The sequence below is a fragment of the Apteryx rowi genome, unplaced genomic scaffold, assembly GCF_003343035.1.
Source record: "Apteryx rowi isolate R43461 unplaced genomic scaffold, aptRow1 scaffold_117, whole genome shotgun sequence".
Taxonomy (NCBI): Eukaryota; Metazoa; Chordata; class Aves; order Apterygiformes; family Apterygidae; genus Apteryx; species Apteryx rowi.
The window spans coordinates 838,276-856,664 of NW_020447386.1; the positions used below are offsets into that span (position 1 = coordinate 838,276).

General features: G+C 38.7%; 1 protein-coding gene across 2 annotated transcripts in view; it reads left to right on the forward strand.

Moving 5' to 3' along the window:
* The window catches only part of SMYD3 (SET and MYND domain containing 3), a 439,441-nt gene that overhangs the window by 236,088 nt on the left and 184,964 nt on the right, over window positions 1-18,389 (forward strand). The window lies entirely within an intron of this gene.

Here is an 18,389-nt window from a genome sequence, read left to right on the forward strand (position 1 = left end):
AAATTATAACTGTGAACACATTTTGATTCAGATTCATCTCCACGTGTAACATAAAGCATCTTTTGTCACGGCTGTATTTTCAGCTCCTGTCTCCCACCTCTTTTATTAGCACCGAGGTAAAGCACCCTTGCTCGTGACTTCTGACACAAATGCTCTGGGGACATGTGGCTTTCTCAAACAATAAAGCATCATTGCACTCTTCATTTCCAAGGGCACAGTATTTCACATGTGAATTACGTTTTGCAGGACGAAACAGCAGAATTCACTATGTTCATTTGCCACAAAAATATCCCATTAGGCTTGCAAAGGCAAGTGTATTTACAATAGGTGTCTGTGCTTATCTAGTTTTATCCTGACATATGTTTTCGATGGCAGCAAATAGATGGCATTTTAAGTGTGTTGGATGCAGCTGCCACCACCAGGAGTGGTAAAATATGAAGTAATTGTGAACTGACTGTCCTCTTCCAACCAGCAGCATTCCAACCAGCGTGCAAATTAGCAGGACAGCATGGTGCGTATAATTCTGCGCAGCACACACGCAACCATCTGCTAAGCTGATTGTCGTGACTGGGCTTCAGCACTTAAAAGCAGAGGTCCATGAACCTGCAGTAAACTTGAAAATAATTTTAAGAATGCCTGAAATAATTGCATTTTTCTGAAATCGGTTACATTTGAATGTGATGGCCTGATATTCTGCAGTATCTTTTGACTCATTAGTTTACAGCCTCCTTAGAAAAGCATATGCTAAATGCACTGGTAGGTGTATTACTGGTGTTAGAGAAATGAGCCTCAAGGGGAAACTCTTGAGCACCGGTCTTCCGGGCAGATTGCCTTTCCCTTCTTGGAAATGCCTTCCTGATATAAGAAGATCCCTTCTTGGAGACTGTTGTATCACGTTAGATGGGAAAAGTGGCTCAAACCTATGCTGCTGGTAGAGCAAATTGGAAGCAGCACTCCAGTATTGCCAGCCTTGTGGTCTGAGTGTTACTGTTAAAAAACAAAAACAAAAAGAAGGTTCCGCACTTGTGTTAGTTCTGTGCCAAATATAAGTTGGCGATAAGGCACAGATAGTGTCTATTCTGGTGGAACTAACCAAGGTAAACCCCAGCTAGATATGTCAAGATAAAAATCACAGTGCCTTGTATCTACCTGTTGGTTTTTTTTAAATTAAGTTATATATATTAAGTTAATTATCTTGGTTTGCTGTAAAGCAATCTTTGTCAACAAAGATTTAACCAATCATTTCTTTGGAATGGTTGGGTATTCCAGAAATGACACTGTAAGCAATGTATAAGGACAGCTTATTTCTCAAGAAAGTCTGTAATACTTTTTTTTTTCCATCTTAACCTGAATGCTTCTACATTATTATATTGTTGGGGGCAACTGTTTGCATAATGGGTGGTGGTAAGTCTCCAATTTCTGTTTGTCTGTTTAAAGATAATAAATTTTTACTTAAGATTTACAGAAGGGGTTGTTTACACAAACCACGAATGACAGCTCCCTAGCTATCAATGTGAATTAGATACTTTTTGTTGTCATTCTAAAATCTTGCTATTCATTTGCAAATCTAATTCCAGAATGTAACTGATGAAAGCAGATAAGCAGGAAAAGATACGGGGTGGTACCATACCTAGTATGGCATGTTAATAATATTTGTAATCAGGAATTCTTTATGTTGAACTGTGATTTTTAATTGATTAAAACAATTCATGCAGTAAAATTTCATTCTTATAATATATATATTAAATATTTGTACTCCTAAAGAGTGCTTTCTCTTTTCTCTCCTTTGGGAAATCTAGAAATACATTTAGTGGCATATGGATTGAGATCCTTTCTTTCTTCTGTTCCTACTTCGGTCAGTTTTCATCTGCATAAAATAAAGGCTTGAGAATAGTTTGGCTTTGGAAAGTAACATCAAGTAAGACAGACCATAAAGGAGTGTTCAGAAGTTTCAGCTAAGTGTGTGGGTGTTTTTTCATTTCTTTACACAATAACTCTATTTGTTCTACAGTAACAGTAAGATGCAATGTTCCTTGAAGTCTTTTGCAGCATATTAAAATTAATGAAAGATTAAATGGGCTTGCTTTACGTTTGTTCAAAATGAAACTTTTCATCAGTGTGAACAATACTCCTTAAGAAGTTAGGAACTGCTACTGAAATTCTGTTATTAGTCAGTGTTTGTGGGTTGGGATACCAAAGCAAGTTGGTAGCGATGGTTTTGGATTTGGTTGTGCTCCAGCATAGAAAAGCAAGGCCAGGTCTAGAATACCGATTCCCTTTATTTCTATATAGAATCACATTTAAAACAGGAGGCTCTTCATACTTTTGAAACAGGTCAGTAGGCTAAAAAATCGTATTTCTCTTTTGGATTGTTTCCAAATTTAGTTTCCTGAAGTTAGCCTACCTGGGTCTGAATTTTCAGTACTGTTGTGCATCTACAGCTACCACTGATTTTCAGTGCTTGGTGGTGGATGCTCAGTACTTCTCAAAATTGATACATTTCTGCTTAGCATTTTTAGCATACCAAAATGGACCCCCAAATAGTTACAATTTGAGAATTCTTGCTATTTGCAAATGATGAAAATGAAATTATTTGTATTTCCAAAGACAGTCATGTCTTAAAAAAATAAATTGAGGTTGAAATGCTTATTTTTGATAAAATTGAAGTTTTTTGTTTTGATTTCAGCCTTGAAGTATTTTATCTTTCCTAAATTAAAAGCGGAAACAAGGTCAGTTATTGTATAGCACCAACAATTAACACTGATGTCATGAAAAATGCGAGCTCAAACCAAGCATTTAGATTACAGATCTGCATTAAAGAAGGGACAGGGAACTCTTATGTTAGCAAACCTATGGGATGGAGGGAAGGAAAAAGAAAAATACACAGGTTCTTCAAAAAATGTGCTTTGAGGCAAAGGGTGTGTTACTCCATCACTGCTCTGATAATTAGAAAGAGCAAATTAATAGTTGTCACAATGTATTTTAAATATGAGAGTCTCTTATTACATTTTTCCAGGGTGTAATTAATCACTTGCAGCTGCATATGTTCTTTAGGTAGTGGTGTACAGTAGTAGCTTTTCATTAAAAACTAGTTCAATAATAATGGGTCTATCAAACTGTCATTGTCTCTGGAAAAGATTCGGAAACTAAACGTGCATTGCTTCATCTTGTGTTTGCTGTCAATAAGCTGAGCTGGAAAGGAGTGGAGATGTCGGAAAGGATTCAGGCACCAGGTGAGCTGTGTGGGCAGTCTCCTCCTTCGCCCTCTCATGGGGGCCCGAACTTCCCCAGCTGAGTGACCTCATCGCTGGGACCTTGGGCGTGCAGTCGGGGCAGCTCAAACATCCCACCGAAAGGTGCCGTGAACCCATGACATGATGGCACGTGCCTGTTCAGCTGCTCGAAGGTACCTGTCTTCTGCTCCAGTGCCAGCAGAGATTGTAAGTTTGGCCATGTAACAGTACATGAGCCTCGATCTGTTCATGTGTTTTGTCTCATAGTGGATGTATTGGTGACTCCGTGGTCAGGCACTGGGGAAAGGATGTTGAGGGTGACCTTCATGTGCTGCCGCAGAGACTGCTAGGTTCGCACCCTGCTGTGCTTGGGTAGTGTGCTTCAGAAACAACAAACTGTGGTACTGTCAGTTGAGTTTGGTACTGTCAGTTGAGTTTGGTGGTGTTTATTTGTTCTTATTGTGTAATTAGATTAGAAACTGAAACACACTTCTGCAAACCACGGTTCTCGGGAGGCCCAGATATTGCTAGTTTTGTAAGTGAGACCGAAGAAAATGTTGGCAACTGCTTTACAAGCTCATAGTTTCATTCTCACAGGTTACAAGTTCCCTTATGTTTGCAGGATCTTTGGGTTTGCAAGTGAATGGAGGGGGATAATGTGGCCTCTCATGAAGTATGCAGTAAATGAAAAATGTTTTCCCGTGCAGCTGAAGAAATTTGAAGCCTTGCCCTGCACCATCTTCTACTTGTGACTTATCTTCCTTTCGAAACACATCTCGCTTGCATTACAAGAAAAAATATTAAACTCCTGGAGTTGTGCTTGGAATACATGAGGACCATGTGTTGTGTAGTCTGACCCTACTATTTTATGTTTTACTTCAAGATGAATCTTTTGCAATTAGTTTGTCATTGAAGTCTACACAATACAAACACAGAAAGCAGAATGTTTTTGGTAGGGAGGGGACCTGTCAGTAGCTGATCAAAGATTTATTTTTTAATCCTAAACATGATTTAATGCTCTGTGAAAAGAATTAAGAATCCCATTTTACACTGAAATGTGCTGTTAATGTGCATATAAAAACCTCAGCAATTTTATTGATAGTTATAAATTCACAGCTGCTGTTGGCAGATTTTTTTTAAATACTGATTTCCTTTCCCCATCATTCTTTGCAGACCATTGTCATAGTTTGCTATTAGCTAAGGCAGAACCTTATTTAGCAGAAATGCATAGGACTTCAATTTCACTGTATCCATCAGGAAAAAAGAAAATCAATGCGAAGCCCAGACTCAGTCTGCTGATGCCAGAGATGACTATCTGTAGAATATAGAAAGACAACCAGGCTCAGATTATTTTTTTCCTATACTTAGCATGTTAAAAGTGACAAAAGGAGGTTACTGTTAGTGGGAGTTATTATGAGGATTATTTTACATTCAGATTTGGGATTAAGCCTGGAAACTGTCAGTGTGTGTCTCAAGTATGTTAAGTTCTTAATATTAATTTTTGGGCTAACYGATGGAAGGATGACTGTTAAGAAATAACATGTTCATTTGCAGTTCCGTGTGTGTGTTGCTCATCCATTGTGTATGTGTGCAGATGATTTCCAAATACACAGGGATATGTGTGTGTTAGCTGTGTATATATATATATGTATATACACCTGACCTTCTGGTCTGTTTATTAATGAGAACGTGGCTCTGAATGGTTCTTTAAATAGCAAATCAATAAAAAGTCTAAATATCTAATCTTCAAGAATATACAGAGTTGAAGATAATTTTTATTTTAGAACAGGAAATTTGGAAAAAAATGCAAAGGAGGAAAATATTTCAAGTGCGGGCACCGTGAAGTATGATCTCACCAACAATCTTAATTCAGGTCCTGTTGYTCCAGATAGTGATTATTTTGGGGTACCTGTCATTGTTAAATGGGACTGAAAAACGTGCTCCTCCAAGCATGTTTTATGTTTTGCATGGTTGGATCTGGCACCCACTGAGAGCAGCTTGTGGGGCTGGGCCCCAGTAGAGCTTTACAGGTGTGGGCTCTGTGTCACAGACTGTGAACACAAATGCAGCTACAGCACTATTGGCTTAAAGCTGTTGATAACTGATATTTGTGTGAAGGCTGTGCAATACTGTTAATGGTTGGCCTAAGTCCAACTTCTGGTAAATTGGCTGTCCCAAAAATGAATCTTACAAAGGGTGTTCTTAAGGCTGGTTAAAAACAAGAAACAGGCTTTTAAAAACCTGAAAGTTGTTGTTTCATTAGATTCAAAATAGACTTGTTTCCTTTTTGTATAATTTTTCTCATGATGTTTCTTAGAGAAACTTCTTTTGAAATAGTTTCTCAAGTGTGTGTTGGCAAAAAATATCCTTTTTAGTAAGTGATCGTGTTTGGTGGTAAATGACACTCTTCAGTGAAATATTAGGAAGAAATTATGAAACTTTTATGAAAATCGAATAGTTTGATTATAGCAATTTTGCTTTAGAAAAAAGGCTTAATTAATTTTTTTCCTAGCTCCCCTAATGCTGCTATTCTGGCCTGAGGAAAATGGCATTGCCTGATGCTTTCATGAAAGTATGCAGGTAGTTTTTATAAATCTACATTGACAAGAAATTTAAGGTTCCCAGTAAATTATTTCTACTGAGCATTATATTTAACAAGATAAATAATCCCATAGACTTCTATAATGTTGTTTTCAATGGTTATATTTGATATTCTGTTTGTGGGATCAGGGCCTGTGAGTCTTATATACTAACTTTTTTGAAGTTTTTTATTTATGATTATATACCTTTCAGTTCTGAAATTGTCACTTACAACTGCCAGTAGACTCTGTAAAGTAACTGAATTCAACAATTAATTTTAGGGGAATTTTGAGGTATTCCTTGCCCAAACTCATTTTGTGGTTAAAAAAAAGACTTGGGCTTGGAGAGATGTTAATTCAGTGTACCTGCACAGTAAATTTGCTTATAAGTTCTTAATAAAAACAGAGGAACTGAATTTTCAAATATGCATAAATGTGCATAAATAGGCTTGGGAACCCAGCTCAAAACTGGAGCTCCAGTTCCAGTCTCTCTGCCCTGTCATTCCTGCTGGCTGACCTCAACTAGTTCATCTGATTTCTTTGAAGTGTCTCAGGATCCCTGTAAAAGGTGTGTATGTTGTTGTTTGCTTCCTATGTAAAATTATCCCCTCAAGATGCTGTAGTGCTTCAGTTTTTAAGATAAGTTTAAGATATTAATATGCTTCAGATAACTTCAGTGTGAGAAGTTTTTTTTTCAAAGTTATTCCCAATTCTAACTTCTTCTGATACATTCATGTTTCTTTACAAAAATCAATGTGCAATTTAATTTTCTAAGGTATTTGATTTTTAAACTCCTTTTGGCATTTTTTTTCTTTTTACTTTGTTTTTTAATATTTTTGTGTGATGGAGAAAAGTAATGCAATGATTGTGTCACACCCTATGTAAGACAGACATAATTAAAATTCTAAGTGAAAATATATTTAATTTGAATGCAGTGATTTAAATTTGAATAGCAATCATTTTCCTTATTTTAAGAGTGATTCAGTCTTGAGAGGATGCTTCTTTTTGGTGAACTAATTAGATCTAATCTCACTTTATATCTCCTTTGACTTTAATCAAGTTTCTCTGGCCAGATAGTACTCTAGTTCTTTCACTTCCAAATTATAAATGTGTTTATGTATTATAGGGGATGTATGGTGATGTTTGGTCTTGCTTGTTTGCACTAGCCCCAACGTTCTCCCGTAACCCTCCAAATGGGTTTTGATTCTCACGGTGATTGTAAGATAGTGAGTGAAACTCTGCCGCAACAGCTCATATATACCAGTTTTAGAGTAGTGCAAATAAGAGCAAAACGTACCATGTTCATTACAAGCTGCTGTGTGGGATTTAGCCTTGAGGAAAGACTATTTTGTGCATCTGGATAGGGACGTTTTCACACTATTTCAGAGCTGACAAACTGGGAGGGGACTTATAATATTCCAGTCTAAGTTCTCTACCTGTTTTGCAGAGATTGCTTCATCTTTACAGGATGAGTTATGAGCACATCTACAGCAAACAGGAAATGAATCCTGCCTCTATCTAATCTGTGCATCAGAGGAAGCTCCCTCTGCACTCCAAACAAGTCTGCCGTATCTAGTTTGAAGAGCAAAAACCTGGATGTTTTAGGAAACTAATGTCTTAATCTGTTCCTCTCTCCTTACCATTTAAGCACCTTAATTCCCTAAATACAAGTGGATCAAACTTACACTGAATGAGAAAATCTACTTCTAAAATGAAGAGAAATAAAAGTCTTTGGCAACATGGTCTGAGAAAAAATTAAATGTGATCATGACAAATTACAGCATGAGATTAATCTTTGTATATAGTAGAAACACTCCTAAGTGTAGATTCTGCTAATTGAATCATCAAGGAGAGAATATTCCCAGATACACAGAAAATGCTGCATCCAGACACTGGGTCATGCGTGGTAATTGTAGTCACACAGTGCAACACGTATTGAACTCATATTTGTGTAAAATGCGTACACATATTACGTGTAAAACACATATTTAACCTTGACCTCCTTTTTTTCATTATCTAAGCTATATGGTAACGTTGCAGTTTGCTCTTGTGTGTGTGAAGACCATGAGAAAGTCCTTGTTCTGCAGAGAGACTGTCGCTGGGTGCTGGCGTTTCCTGGGTGCTGGCGTTTCCTGGGTGCTGCTGCTGTCCTGGAGACGTGGCGTGGCGCTGAGCACTGCTCTAGCCCTTGCTCTGAGCAGTCCCTTCTACTGCGCGAACCGTGGGATCCTGCTGAAATTAGGTTGCGTTCTCGCTTACTCTGAACTAGCGTCATTTTGCCCTGGAGTACTTAATTTTCTTTTCCTGAAGGGGTCAATGTTGCTACAAGTACCAAGTATCCAGTAGTTTCCCAACAGGGATCTAAACAAAAGCATGCGAGCCCTAGGAAATACCAGGCACCTCCCTGAACATTTCAGAGTAGCATGATTCATGCCAAGCACCTGATGCCCCTGAAGGATGGCCTCACCTATTGACATACTCAATTACTTATATAGAGCCATTTTTATTAATACTGTAAATGAACCATTAAAATAAAAAGCCAACAAATGCAATCATTGCTGTGAGGATCAGTGATTTCAAAGAAAAGCCTTTCAAGGGGGTAAACAGCATAAAACCTTTTTTCCCTGTTTTTATTTTTCCTTCATTCCCTTTGTTGTCTGCCTTTAATATTGGCAAAGCTTTTAAACCCAGTGAATCAACGGTTCATTTTTTTTAATTGTCTTTTCAGAAACTCTTAATTGTTACCACAGGGAGTGGAATTAGACTGAACGTTTAAAGTGAGTTTTAGAACCCAGACAGCTTCTATTGTAAAATGTTTTAAAATGAAATTTCTTGGAACTTCTGTACCATCAAATGAACATTTTCCTTTTTTGTTCCTTTTCGTCTCCAAAAAAGGAAAGACTACCTCTGAGCAGTATTGCAAGTACTAGGTAGTCTTATGTTTAACCATTTGTTTAAATAGTTTTCCATGAATAATATCAGCTAGATAGTAACAATTTAATTGAAATTATCCAGTATGCTAAAATACTGCAAAAAAGATTTTATGACATCATTTGCATGGGAATTCAGATGTTTATTTTGATCTTGATGCAGGCCCAGTTTTATTCCTACTAATGTTTGTTTGGGTTAGATCAAGCGCTAAGAGTTTAAAATGGCAAAGCAGTCCTGCAAGTGGATAAAGGATAAACAGTTGCATATTGCATAAGGCATATACCTGATGTGCTGCACAGAGACTTTCTTTGCTGCTGCAAGACGCTTCCTTCCTTCCACTAATTAAGGATCAGAGGGTAGCATTTGCTCCAAAGTTGATTTTTCAAACGCCAGTTTGTTGATGGCAACACGCTATCTGTCTTAATTTGCAAGCAAGCACCTTTCCCCAGTTAGGTCAGCCTGAAATGCGCCTGCTTATTGGAAAGAATGCAGGACAGCCTCAGCCTTTCTGCTTTTTCTGTGGTTTTCTTCATTTCCTGTGCTCTAACAATTTCTAAAGAAGTGCCGGTTGATTTCTCTATTTGTCATTTCCCACGTCAAAGTTTGAGTGTATGCAGATCCACAGAACAGGCATAAACTCTTTTTTCCCTGGACGACTTGCATTAGTGAGTCACTAAGGTCACCTTAGTACCACTAAGGGAACTACTCACCAGACCTAGGGTGGGAAAGAGCAGGTCCCCATGTCTGTCACGCCGGCTGCGTTGTATTTAGATGCCCGCAACGGGAGCGGACCAGGAGGCAGGTGGCCGCGCCGGGGTCACTGGGGGCCAGTTGCCAGCGGCTCAGCGATGCCTGCCTTTGCACTGCCTTCTGCAGCGCTGCGGCCGCGGGGACCTCTGCAAGAGGCAGGTGCAGCGGGCTTTTTGCTGCTTTTCCCCAAGTTCTCCCTGTTGTCTCTCCAAAGGCCCCCAAAACAGCGTGCAGCTTGCAGGCGCACTCTGTTTCAGAGATAACAGCTCTCATTTACGTCTCTTCTGAAAACTGGCACATGCCATCTTCTCCTTAGACACTTAAGAAAGAAACTTCCTTTGTCAGCGATGAGCCTATGCTTGAATTTTCAAGCACCGAAATGAGGTATTTCACTGAGCAATGTGGTGTTCACTCTCYAATATTTCCTAGATGGTGTGTCCCCTTTTTTGTATGTAACAGCTCAGTGCAAATTCATCAGTGCATTCTGAACAGGTAACATGGTGAGAATTATGACATTATTTTAGGAGATGATGCTGCCTGAAAATAGCATTTCACCCAGTTGCACTTCGTGTTCAGTTTGAGATACCAGTGACTGGAAGTGGAAGTATTCTTGCCATGATAAGAATATCTCTTAATTAAGCAAGAAAAAAAAGATTAACATTTCAGCATAGGGCTGGTAAATGATTTCAAGATGACGTATATGCACACAATCATGTTCAAGAACAGCTTATACTTAAAGAAGTATTGAAATGTTGGGTTTGGTGAATACATCTATTGCATAGAAATATCTAGTAGAAATAATGGGAAAAAATCAGTGTTTACAGTATCTGATCAGTAAAATAGCAGATTAAGAAAGAATGGAGGGATACTTTTGGACTATTTTATTTCAAAGAATCGTGAAAATGCTGTTTTGAAGAAACTCTGGAGGTCATCTAGCGCAAGCTCTTTCTCAGAAGCAGGCTGTCCCCAACACTACATCAGATCAGTCATTGCTTTGTCTGGATGAACCTTTCTAAGGTTAGAAATTCTACAACCTCTTAGGCAGCCTATTCCACTGCTGCACTATCCTGATAGTGAAAAAGTTTTTCCAGCTGTCCAGCTTGAACCTCTGAAGCTGTGACTTGTGCTTGTTGTCCTTGTCATGTTGTCTGGAGCTACCAAGGCGAGTTTGGTGATGTTGTCTTAATAACCACCCTTCAATAGTTGTAGACAGTTATTAAATCACCCTGCGACCTCCTCTTCATCAGAATAAATGTGCCCAGCTCCTTCACCCTCTCTGCATATGGTATGTGCTTTAGGCCCCTGATCACCTTGGTGGCCCTTTGCTACACCCTCTCCAGTGTCTTTCCATCCCTCTTGAACTGAGGGACGCAAGACTGGCTCTCACCATTGCTAAGCAGGGTTGTAACAGCTTCCCTTGGTCTGCTTCCCATGGTCGTCCTAATGCGGTTCAGTATGCAATTTGTTTTATTCACAGTCAGGGCTCGCTGTTGCAGCCTGGCATCCACTGTAACATCACGGTCATTTTTGTAAGAGCCACTGCTTAGCCATGCATTTCCCAGCCTACGTCAGCATATGGGATTTTTCCACTCCAGGTGCAGATGTCTGCATTTTTCCTTATTGAAAGTCTTGAGGTTTCTGTTGGGTCAGTCCTCAAATTTATTGAAGTCCTTCTGGATTGAGGCTCTGGCATTGACCATGTCAGCTACTCCCCCTAGCTCCATGTCATCTGAAAGTCTGCTGAGTCTATTCACTTCTTTTCTGAATGGAGGTCAGCCTATAAAATCCTACTGATAAAGTTCATCCTGTTGTTTTTGATAGCCTCCTTATTGCTCAGTAAGACTTTTTGGAGAAAAATCTTCATTATACGTAAGATTATACTCCTACTTTCCTAAGAGAAGGAAGGACTCGATTAGTAGTAAAGCAAAAGTTGGTATTTTGTTTTTTATTCAGTGATGATGTAGATATATTTAGGTTAACATATGAAATTTTATAATCCCTTACTGTTTTTCAAGCACAGCTGAAAAAATACATTTTCTGTTGTCTTTATTTCACTGACTGATATAAACCCTCTGCTGTCTCTAGATCCAGATATAATTTCTTGTGGTTGTTTTTAAGAAGAAGTGTTTGGTTTGTGACAAAGCAGTGTGATGTGTGTTGAGAAAGTATCTTCAAGTTCGATTCTGTAGTCTCTTTTAGGTGAAGAAATGCTCATACCACATTTGGCCTTCTAAAATCTGTATCAGATGTGTTGTCCTGTTTCCACATATATGTATGAGTATCTATTGCCTCAGGTACTATTTGACAATTTTAGCCTGAGTAAGGGACAGTGGTTGAATTCTGTGTACCATCTTAAAAATGAGATAAGAATAGGTTTTATGTACACTTGCCTTGTTGTCCAGCAGTTAATTGTTCTACACTGCATTTGTCAAAGTCACTTTTTTACTACATACAATTTATCGAGCAGCTTGTGGAAGCATAAAAACCTTAACAAGCTCTTTTACTGTATCTGGTTTATCTGAAATTTCCATGTGTACCTGCATGTTCAAAGGAAAAAAATGTTGCACAAATGAATATATATTCAAACAACATCTTACCAGAGTATACATTGATTGATACTGGCTAAAAGAAACTCAGTGTCTCATCCTGAAAAGTCTTGAAATTAGAGATGTTTCCATCATGTAATGTGAAGGGTACAAGCTTCTAATTTGTTGSCTGACCCAACTACTGAGTCTATATGCAGTGTAAATTTGCAAGACCAGACCTAAAAAAAATCCCAATATAAGAATTATTATTTCTAGTTATGTATACAACAGAGTTTTTTAAAAGTGTTCCCTAGATATCTTAATTATTTTTATAACAAGAGTATGTATATAATGTACAGGGTCCCACATGCTAAAGCTCGGTTAATTTGGCATAGTTCCAGTTTGCAGCATAGAATCTCACTTGGTAATACAATATGAAATCCAATAAACCACAAGATTTTGTACTGGGCAAAAGAATGCATCTTTGATATATTTTTTTGTGAGTCATTGTTTATCTTACATGCTAAGCCCCAAGCCAGACATGCATTTATTAAACTCTTTGTATTTGCAAATTTTAATTTAAGTTAGGGAAGAAAACCCTGGCAAAACATAAAAAGCTGCCTTAATCTGATGTATTTATTATGGTATGTTTTCTGTTGTTTAACTCTCATTATTTCAACCCATTAACTAAATGACCAAGTGGTTCCAGCTCTCAGTTTATGAGCTAGGTTATGGATGCTGTAGTATTATAGCCATTATTTTGAAATAAAGTGTTATTTTTTATAAGTTAGAAACTGGTACTTGTGACTGTAAAATGGTTGTTGTACATCATGAGCATGTTAATGGAGCTGGAGGGGAGAGGAGGATCTCCAGAAATTTAGAGGAGGCCTTTAAAGGCTTTTCAGAGGAGCTCATGGACCTCTTGCTGAGCCCCATAATAGTCCCCCATTCTCATTGTTCCTGATGATCTCCAGGTCCATGTAGACCACTAGGAGGACTTCTGGTCTTGTGTGGAAGATTTGCGTTTGTCTCAGGCTTTCATCTGAGTCAAGTGAACTTGGCCAAACACAAGTTTCCATGCAGGGATGGATTTTTGTGGTGCAGCTCTACTCTTTACTTCAGTTAAAAATTGCTGTCTCCCCTTAGCCTCATCATTAGAACTAACAAAGCTGATTCACTTCACCCTTAAATTTGTCTAGCTTTCCTCGTGTGTTCCCAGCATCAAATTACTATGAGTACAAGACTAAGCAAGGAACAAATTTATAAAAGACCCTCCAAGAAATATATCATACTGTGTAAGCAGTTGCTTGCTGCCAGTATGTCAAGCCACAGTAATGGTGTCTGCATTTAAGATTCTAGGAGAATGTTAAAGAAAAGGAAGGAAACTACCACCCCGTTTACCTCCCAGAGCTACCAATTCATGACTAATCGTATTGGGCCACAGTATGAACTGGGTGATCAGATGTATCTGCAAAATATAAGTACTCAGTGTGGTTGCTGTCCAGTATTTTTACGCATTTCGTTTGTGTGTTTTTGTTAAAGAAAATCCTAATGTGAGAATTTTATTACGGTAGAAGACTGCAAGTTCAACCAGATGGCAGTAATTATCCTAGAGAAAGTCTATTTTCATCATACACAGCAAAGCTGTAAAAACCCAAGCCAGCCAAAGAACATATTGTTGTCTTTCTTGGCTACTGAAATCAGCAAAAACAGCCATCATTGTGTTAGTTAAGATTACAATTTTTTTTTCCAGAAAATGTAACCTCCCACCCTTGCTGTAGAGAAGGAAGTACAAAGGGCAGTTATTTCATCAGGAGACTGGCAGTCAGTTCAGGCAATTTCTCACAATTATTCCTTTGCCGACAATTTCTTACAGCTGTGCAAAATCATCGAGGAAGTAATGGCAAACAAGCTCTGATGCTAACAGATTCTTGACAGTAAAGCTTCCTAGTAAGCGAATGGGAGCAAGCAGGAAGAGCTTTCATCACAGTAAAAGGTTTGCTCTGTTAACCTTGCACAGGCAGACGGATGCCCAGAGCCCAGTGCTCGTTCACCTGAAAGTCTTCACAGTCACAACCACTACCTTGAGTGCTAAGGTAAAAATGTACAGGTGGGTCCCTTTGCTTGCCCAGGCAGCTAAGGTGTTTCCCTGTCCCCGAGGACAACATGTTTGCTGGTGGCTGCTTGCTAGGACTCCGTGATGTCCTCTTGTCGTACTCGCTGCGTTCTGACAGCCATCATGGAGCGGGGAAAGCAAAAGCAGGGCTCCATCTGCTCCCTATTCCTCTTACCTAATAACAGCAAAGGTCTGGAGAATTAGTATTCTGGCTGCTTTCTGGGTGGGTAAATAGTTGGTGCAATTCTTTAGCAGGAATGCGTAGTCTTACAATGAGAGTCATCTTGATGAAATGGAAGGAAAAAAGATTCAAATTTCTTACATCAATATAACAGTAGTACTTTTTCAGAGTATTTTATTTGTATTTTAGTACGCTGAAAGGGATTGCTTTGTGGATTTGCTAGTTAGATTGATATTCTTAAACTGAATGCATTTGAAGTTGCATGATGTTCATACAATATTTGAGCTTGGTAGCTTCTATTTTTTTATGCATTTATAATTAAACACAGGCAAACTGTTTAGCTAAAAGTTTGCTGTTTCTCCACCAAAGAAAAAATGCAAAACAAATGAGCTCCTATTGCATGTTCTTCTCTTGGGTTCCAAATACCAGTTTTGTCAAATGCTAGCTGCTTACAATAAGCCTCTGAAAATAGATGTTTATAATGGAAGCCACATTTTAAAATAAATAATAGATTTTTGGTCTCTGTTACAACATCTCTGCAAAAATTGGTGATTATTCCAGGTTTCCAGCAGTATAAATGGGGCAAGACTTTAGCCTCAAGAAAGACCAGCTTAATACCTCATGGAAAATATTGAGATACCTTTGGCTGAACTGTTTTTTTGGATAAATGCATAAATATCCTTCTGTAAGACCAAATTCGATCCTCAGATTTATCCATCCTGTTGAACCCAAAATTTAGCCTATACTGTATTGACAATATTGTTTCTAAACATAGTAGAACAAACTTTCCTTTAGGATGTCCTTTCATACCACCATGTAGCATAAATGAGCTTAATTTTGTTCTCAGTTATGCCTGTATAGTCTCATTGGAAATACTAGAAGAATGTATTCCATTTTGTTTAGAAAAAAAGAATGACTTTTTGCATAGGGTAGTTCTCAGTGCTTCTCCCTCCCTGCCCTGTTGGAGTGGGAGACGGACCCGGAGTAATGATGAGTCTCAATATGAGTATGATCGTTCTCCCTTTATTAGAGCTTGCACAGAGTATATATAGGCAGGCGATAGAGCATGTGCTAGCAATAGCTGTATGATTGGTTTACAGTCTCTGTTCACGCGCCTAAAGTGAATACAGGATTGGTGCTAGGTTGCTGTTCACGTGGAGGGGYTTGTCGGCCCCCTCCTTGACTTGTTTACCACTACTTGTCTTCCCCTTTTGTAATGGTCTAGGAATGTTCAAGGACAGTTCACATGGCCGTGGGATCCTCCCTCCATCGTGAAGGCAGGATTGCTCACTTCTAGGAGATCATGCCCCTTTTCGCTTAACCATTCTTCCACACTGCCCCCCCAAATGAAAAATTGTTCCTTTACTCTCTTGAAAATCTCTTATGGGGGGAAGGGCAGCCAATGTTGTTCTTCAATATTTGTAGATACTATCATAAGTCAAAGTAGCATACTATATGCATTGTTTATTTTCTGTCCCTTCAGGTAACAGCTTTAGCTAGGACGTTGTAGGTTACTCCTTTCCATCTTATATGGTTATGGGAAAAGGCTGCAGACCTGTTGCTCGACAGAAGTTGGTATTCACCGTGTTGCAGACACAAATACAAACTTTTCTGATACTTCTATAGAGAAAATAGTAGAACCTTTGCAGTTAATTTTTGTGTCCACAGGCTATTTGCTGTCTACAAGCCAGTGGGGTGATTGACAGTAGATGACTCCATCCTTCGCAAGGTTAGTTCAGACCACGACTACTTATTTTGTATGCCCGTTGTAGCTGGCAGAGGCTGCATCTGCCACGTCATTTTGAAGCAGTGTGACACCAGCACCGACTGTGACAAGGATCAGTGCAGCTGTGGCAAGGAGCACTGCAGTGTCCTGTTGCAGGGCCTGCTGGCAGCATCCACACCAGAGCTCAGCAAGCAGATCTCCAAGCCATCCATTTCCCTTGGAATGATTCCTTCTTTCGAGATGACATCTGTCTCACCAGCTCTATCCGTATATATATCATTCTCAACATGACTGAGAAGCTTCTGCCTCTGCATTGACTGTTTTTCAGGACACTGAAATCATTTGAAGTTGAAATGTCAGAAGAACAGTTGGAATATTTGTCTATTGGTGAACCCAGTCAATGGCAGTAGCCCTAAAACAGTCTGAAGCTGATAAAAACAAGTCCTCCTGAAATTCAGAAGTAAATCCCACTGTCCTTCTTTTCTTCCATCAGATTAACTTTGACTTCATTAATATTTTTATTGATCCAGATCTGTGCATATGTTTGGGCAGTTCAAGCATGATGAGGCTGTAACTCAACTGGGTGATGTTAGCCACAAGATCTGGAGGGGACATACCCAATCCTCTGAGATAGTAATAGTAAGCCAGTTAGCTCTTTTGGATTCAGATTCCAGCTTTTGAGTTTTTTGAACCTTGAGAAACTGGAGAAGATGAAGTATGGTAAAACAGGTTTATAAATGCATATGCCTGACCCTGGACACCCTTAGCAATTTCATTATTTTTGCTGGCACAGGACTGATTATAAGGACTATTAAAAGGCACTTCAAGGTGTATTAAAATCTTATGACTTCAAGTGACATGCATCGCTGTCCTCACATCCAATCAAAAAGCTGTAAAAAGTTTTACTAAGTACAAAAGGCAGTTCATTTCTAATGTTACTGGTAGTCATTAGCTTTACTGTACTTTAGTGTCCTATAACACGTTTTATTAACCTCAAAACTAAATGACTGTAAAATGTGCCCGCACTGGATAGGTTACAGGGGTTTCACAGGTAGGTGTGTTTGCCTGATGAATCAATGGTGGATTTTTTATCCATGCTTCTCTCAGAATTGTGAAGTAGAGATTCAGATCAGAAAAGCAAAACGTATCTCTCCAGTATTAGCAAGCGTCGTGCAGCAGTTGCAATAGCCACAACTTCCACTTTTTCTGGAAACAAACAATAAAAGACAATCTCCCTGATAATGACTGTTCACGTAGCTTTTTCATGCAACTGGAAAAGATCCTTCTGTTTGACTCTGAGGTAGCATTTCTATTTATCTTGATAATGCTTTCCCACGGAAGCAGAAATAATTTTTTTTTAATTATGTACAACACTAGCATGGGTTACATGTACTTTACCATAACTGCTATGGAGTGAATCCAGTCTCTTTCCTGTGCATGTTGAACTCTTATTTATAATGGATTTGTTCTCATTCCTCTTCCAAAGAGTATTTACAATTTGAACCTCCTCTTTTTCCTTGTGTGGGACTAATGCAGCCAGTACTACTAGGTATATGTTTGAGCTGCTCTGAGTTAATCCTCTGTTCCCAGGCAACAACTTCCCTTTTCTTTCCTTGTCTTTTTTGAGATGCTCTGAGAGTTCGATGCCAGGCAGCATCAGTAGCATAGAAATAATGATGTATCAGTTGATCAGAGACATCTAATGTTTTTGCTGGACATTAGATATTGCTCAGTAATGGAAGTAGTTCAAGGGAAAACTATATGAGTCTTTGCAAAAGAAAAACATTGCAGTTGAACAAGATGTAAGACACACAACATTTTTCTTAGAGGCACATAGGTGAGTTGCAGGTGTTCTCAGTGATGGAAAGGTAGTTTGTCTTTTGGGTTAGATTTACCCAAAATGTGTGCGTGTGTGAGATGTAATTTCACAGCTTCCAAAAGGTGTAGTTGTCCTTTGGATTCTCTGTGGATGATTACATTGTCCTAGGCTCAAATTGGGAATCTCTTTTCTCAGTTCTACGTTTGTCTTTCTTTGTCAGAGATGTGAGGTAGCAACGGATGCTGTGAATAATACTTACAATTAATATAGCACTTTCTTATAGTAATTTCATCTCTGTCAGTGTGGGAAGTTCATATCCTGTGGTTTCAAACTTGTTCACAGCTGTCCCAGGATTTTTAAACTATTATTTGCTTGTATTTCTGGGGAGCTATATTAAGTAGCAAATTAAATTTCTCTTTTTTAATTTGTTGGTGTTACTTTATTTTCTTCCATCTGTTTGGCTCTTGCCAGAACCATTTCCAAATATCAACAACATGATTTAGTGGAGAAAATCAGCTCAGCTGGACTG